Genomic DNA, 6,000 nt, shown 5'->3' with positions numbered 1-6,000 from the left:
TTGTAACAGGGTGTCATAGAACTTCCAGAATCACCAAACTGGAGGTAGTAGGGGAGAGTTTGGCAAGAAACAGACTCTAGACTGAGCTTCTAGTAATAATTCCAAAGTCACATCGGATAATTGGCCAGAGAACAAAAAGCCCCAAGCCAAATCTGGCTCTGCTGCTATGGCGGCCCCGTGTGAAATAATGCCACCTCTGCTACAATCAAGAAGCTGCCGGCCAAGCTTGCTGCTGCTGCATATCAGCTCTGCTACCAATCACAAACAAAAATGAATGCCTCCTTCCAAAGCCAAGATTTATATAAGCAAGTGCATCTGAATGTCAGAACCTAAAGTACATCCAAAATTCTCGCTGCAAGAAGGTCTAGAAAAGATTGTTTTTAGCTTTCCGGATTCTTCAGTATAAGAAGAGAGATTCTTTTTTATGTATATAAGAAAGTAGAGACTGGATCTCACTATGTTGTCCAGGATGGTCTCAAACTTCTGGCTTCAAGCAATCCTCCCACCTTGGCCTCACAAAGTGCTGGGATAACAGGCATGAGCCACAGCGCCTGGCCTAAGACAATAGAAGAAAGTTAGAATACATGGTGAGTAAGGTAGTCCACAGCAACTGCCTCATACTCCCAATAATAGTTACTAATTTTGTGCTAAATGTATTTTTCCCCCTCTTTTTTTTAAACCAATTCCATCAGATAACCTTTATCATCAACTAAAACTAGTATTGATTGGTTTCAGTATTGTGCTTTTTCCATACAATACCTTAGTCATTTAAAAGTAAGTAATCCAGAAAATGCTCTGAAATATGAGACCTCGGAAGCCCTTGAGTATTAGGATACTCCATCTTTTCTGAGAGATAATTTGGAAGAAAAAAACCCTTGCTTCATATTTTAGTATATACAGTAGTTTTTCCATGAAAAGTTGTTTTTTTTTTTTTAATATCTTTATGGGCAAGGGTATCCATTGTATAGGGCTGCCTAACAAATTGCCTTAAAATGGATGGTTTAAAACAACAGAAATGTATTCCCTCAAAGTTCTGGAGGCCAGAAGTCTGAAATCAAGGTAACAGTAGGGCTCATTTCCTTCTAGGGGCCTGGCCTTCCAGCTTCTGGTGGCTAATATTTTATGGCTTCCTTGGCTTGTGGCCACACCATTCCAACCTCAGCCTCTGCCTTACTGTCTCTCTCTTCTGTGTCTGTCTTCTCCTCTTCTGTCTCAAATCTCCCCCTGCCTTTCTCTTATATGAACACTTATCATTGGACTTAAAGCCCACTTGAATAATACAGGATGATCTCAAGATCCTTAACTTAGTTACATATGCAAAGAATCTTTTACCAAATAAGGTAACAGCCACAGGTTCCAGGGATTTGACATGGGTGTTCTGACGGGACCACCATTCAACCCACTACAGCAAGGAAGTTTAGGAAATGCTGGGCTAAACAAATTAAATTGGTTTCTTTTCTACAGGATTTTGCAAAGCCTGTAACATCCTAAATGTGCATTGTGAATCTCCAAGAGTGAGATACACTATACAGTGATTTTCAAAATTATTCAACCATGAAATCCTATTTGCAGAAGCAATATTCCACAGAACACACTCTGGCACAGACTTATAATTTACCTGCTGGGCAAGTCCTCAGAAAGAATGTCAATAAGTATCAGAGAAGCCAAAAATAAGTGACTAAACAGTTGAAGGTTCTCAAGGATTTGGCAAGAGTAACTATTCTAAGCCATAACCATGCAACACTGCTAAAGATAATCACAGCCATAAAGTCATAACATGAAGTAAAATATTTATGTCCAGTTACTACACTGCTTCCTGTATTTGTCCATTTTCAAGCTGCTGATAAAGACATACCCGAGACTGGGAAGAAAAAGAGGTTTAATAGGACTTACAGTTCCACATGACTGAGGAGGCCTCAGAATCATGGTGGGAGGTGAAACGCACTTCTTGCATGGCAGCGGCAAGACAAAAATGAGGAAGAAGCAAAAGCGGAAATCCCTGATATACCCAGCAGATTTCATGAGACTTATTCACTATCATGAGAATAGCATGGGGAAGACTGGCCCCCATGATTCAATTACCTCCCCCTGGGTCCCTCCCACAACATATGGGAATTCTGGGAGATAAAATTCAAGTTGAGATTTGGGTGGGGACACAGCCAAACCATATCATTCCACCCCTGGCCCCTCCAAATCTCATATCCTCACATTTTAAAACCAATCATGTCTTCCCAACAGTCTCCCAAAGTCTTAATTCATTTCAGCATTAACCCAAAAGTCCACAGTCCAAAGTCTCATCTGAGACAAGGCAAGTCCCTTGCGCCTATGAGCCTGTAAAATCAAAAGCAAGCTAGTCACTTCCTAGATACAATGGGGGTACAGGTATTGGGTAAATACAGCCATTCCAAAATAGGATAAATTGGCCAAAACAAAGGTGTTACAGGGCCTATGCAAGTCTGAAATCCAGTGGGGTAGTCAAATTTTAAAGTTCCAAAATGATCTCCTTTGACTCCAGGTCTCACATCCAGGTCACGCTGATGCAAGAGGTGGGTTCCCATGGTCTTGGGCACCTCTGTCCCTGTGGCATTGCAGGATACAGCCTCTCTCCCAACTGCTTTCATGGGCTAGCATTGAGTGTCTGCAGCTTTTTCAGGTGCACGGTGCAAGCTGTCTGTGGATCTACCATTCTGGGTTCTGGAGGATGGTGGACCTCTTCAGCTCCACTAGGCAGTGCCCCAGTAGGGACTCTGTGTGGAGGTTCCAACCCCACATTTCCCTTCCACACTGCCCTAGCAGAGGTTCTCCATGAGGGCCTCACCCCTGCAGCAAACTTTTGCCTGGACATCCAGGCATTTCCATACATCTTCTGAAATCTAGGTGGAGGTTCCCAAACCTCAATTCTTGACTTCTGTGTACCCGCAGACTCAACACCACATGGAAGCTGCCAAGGCTTGGGGCTTCCACCCTCTGAAGCCACAGCATGAGCTCTACATTGGCCCCTTTCAGCCATGGCTGGAGCAGCTGGGACACAGGGCACCAAGTCTATAGGCTGCACACAGCACAGGGACCCTGGGCCTGGCCTATGAAACCATTTTTTTTTTTTACCTCCTGGGCCTCCAGACCTGTGATGGGAGGGACTGCCGTGAAGGTCTCAGCCTGGAGACATTTTCCCCGTGGTCTTGGGGATTAACATCAGGCTCCCTGCTACTTGTGCAAATTTCTGCCACAGGCTTGAATTTCTCCCCAGAAAAATGGGTTTTTCTTTTCTATCACATAGTCAGGCTGCAAATTTTCCAAACTTTTATGCTCTGCTTCCCTTATAAAACTGAATGTCTTTAACAGTACCCAACTCACCTCTTGAATGCTTTGCTGCTTAGAAATGGCTTGTGCCAGATACCCTAAATCATCTTTCTCAAGTTCAAAGTTCCACAAATCTCTAGGGCGGGGCAAATGCTGCCAGTCTCTTTGCTAAAACATAACAAGAGTCACCTTTACTCCAGTTCCCAACAAGTTCCTCATCTCCATCTGAGAACACCTCATCCTGGACCTTATTGTCCATATCGCTATCAGCATTTTGGGCAAAGACATTCAGCAAGTCTCTAGGAAGTTCCAAACTTTCCAACATTTTCCTGTCTTTTTCTGAGTCCTCAAAACTGTTCCAACCTTTGCCTGTTACCCAGTTCCAAAGTCGCTTCCACATTTTCAGGTATCTTTTCAGCAGCACCCCACTCCACTGGTACTAATTTACTGTATTATTCCACTTTCACATTACTGATAAAGACATATACGGGACTGGGAAGAAAAAGAGGTTGAATTGGACTTACAGTTCCACATGACTGGGGAAGCCTCAGAATCATGGCAGGAGGTGAAAGGCACTTTTTTTTTTTTTTTCATTTAATTAGTTTTAAAATTTATTCTCTACTCACAAAGAAGCATAAATAAAGATTTCACTCTTATATAAAGACCTGACAATACATACAATGGTCCTCTGCTGATTTGGAAGCAAGGACAGTTTTCTACGAGTCTGTTCTTTATAACGTATAACTGTTGTGGGAAAAAAGAAAATCCATTTCTTATTGTAATTATTTTTCTTGTTTGAGGTTTCTTTTCCACGATGACCCAACCATAAGTTTGGGAACATTGCTTCTGAGGCCCATTCTCTGATGAGAAAGTTCAGTCCCAACTGGGAAAGTAACTGAGTCCCAGCCTTTTCAGCCTAACATTGTACCTAATATCTAGAGTAAGAAATCAGGCTGAGCGTGGTGGTGCATGCCTGCAATCCCAGCTACTCGGGAGGCTGGGGCAGGAGAATCACTTGAACCCGGATGGGAGAGACTGCAGTGAGCAGAGATCATGCCAGTCACTCTAGCCTGGGCAACAGAGCGAGACTCTGCCCCAAAAAATAAATACATAAAATAAAAAAATAAAAATCAAACATCCAAGTATCCACCTTGGGTTGCAGGAAGAGTTAATCTTAATGCGTTTACAAAAATGTAACTATATAATGTTAAACACCATAAAGTCAGATGGCACTGCTTGAGGCATTTTTGCTTCTTTTTCTTAAGGAAAAGGAGTTATATGGAAAATTCTCTCATCCTCCCCTCTCTGCCCCTGACTCCTCTATGTCCAAAGTTTTTTTTTTTTTTTTTTTTTTTTCTGAGACAGAGTCTCACTCTGTCACCCAGGCTGGAGTGCAGTGGTGCAATCTCAGTTCACTGCAACCTCCGCCCCCCGGGTTCAAGAAACTCTCCTGCCTCAGCCTCCTGAGCAGCCGGGACCACAGGCATGCACCACCACGCCCAGCTAATTTTCTATTTTTAGTAGAGATGGGGTTTCTCCATGTTGGTCAGGCTGGTCTCAAACTCCCAACCTCAGGTGACTCGCCTCCCTCAGCCTCCCAAAGTGTTGGGACTACAGGTGTGAGCCACCGCACCCAGCCTAGGTTTTTGTTTAAAATTGGGCCTTTGTTCCTATTCAGTAAATCTGTGTCACAGGATGAGCCAGGATTTAAATATACAAATATAAATATTTAGTATCTTTCACGTCAAATTAGAAACATATATTTGGAATTTACTGCTGCAGTCTCAGCTGTGCTTATCGTGGTAGTGGCTGAAACTGGAAGACATTTTTTTTAAACCCTGAAGTCATCCATACTTGCTACTTCTTTAGTCTTCTTGCTTGGAATGAAAAGTATTCACAAATACCACCACCTACGCACCTGTTTCAAATGAAACTCAGCCTTCAGCTTGCAAAATGATGTCTTTATAATTAAGTAAACAACAGAAGACCCATGCAAGTTGCTTCTTTCTTCCTGGAGATGTTAGCAGGATAACTGGAATCCTAGAAGCTCCTCTGTGTTGAATTTGAGAGGCAGAACAAAAAGGAAAGTGGCCTTTCCATTCCAAATCATGGAGGTAATGTGTAGAGAAGTGATAGCCACATTTCAAGAACAGGGAAAGTAACTGGGTAAAAGAAGCAGGACTACCCACTCTAGGAGACAGCATAGAGACACTTGCCAAGTCCTGAGTTCAGAATTTTGTTTTTGAGATGAATATAAAAGCACCTAAAAGTCAAGGAAAATTTTCTTCTTGTGATAAGGAACACAAAGCCTGTTTGGTGGTCTCTTCTTACGGACACGCATGACACTTTGCTTTAGTGTAGATGAGCACGGCCCTCTGTAAGGTAGGGATGAAGACTGTTCGGTTAGTTCCTTTCCTCTGGCCGATCTCTGTTTTTTCTTCTCCTCGCACAGTCCAACAGATGCACTCAGCCTCCCATGGGCTGCCCGCCCCCAGCCCAGAGGCCAGTTTACAGCAGCACACCTTACTCCGCCATCTTCGCAGCTTCTCAAGAAAGGCACTTCTTACATGGTGGTGGCAAGAGAAGCAAAAGCAGAAACCCCTGATATGCCCATCAGATCTCATAAGACTTATTCACTATCATGAGAATAGCATGGGAAAGATCAGGCTTCATGATTAAATTACCTTCCCTTGGGTCCCT

General features: G+C 43.1%; 1 long non-coding RNA gene across 1 annotated transcript in view; it reads right to left on the bottom strand.

The window, feature by feature from the left end:
* Nucleotides 1-282: 282 nt before the first annotated feature.
* LOC129531904 (uncharacterized) overlaps nucleotides 283-6,000 on the bottom strand; it is a 33,319-nt gene continuing 27,601 nt past the window's right edge. The window contains exon 3 of the long non-coding RNA XR_008677353.2: nucleotides 283-556. This is a non-coding gene — a long non-coding RNA (uncharacterized lncRNA). The remainder of the gene's footprint in view (nucleotides 557-6,000) is intronic.

Source organism: Gorilla gorilla, chromosome 11, assembly GCF_029281585.2.
Source record: "Gorilla gorilla gorilla isolate KB3781 chromosome 11, NHGRI_mGorGor1-v2.1_pri, whole genome shotgun sequence".
Lineage (NCBI taxonomy): Eukaryota > Metazoa > Chordata > Mammalia > Primates > Hominidae > Gorilla > Gorilla gorilla.
This window is presented reverse-complemented; position numbering and strand designations above follow the sequence as displayed.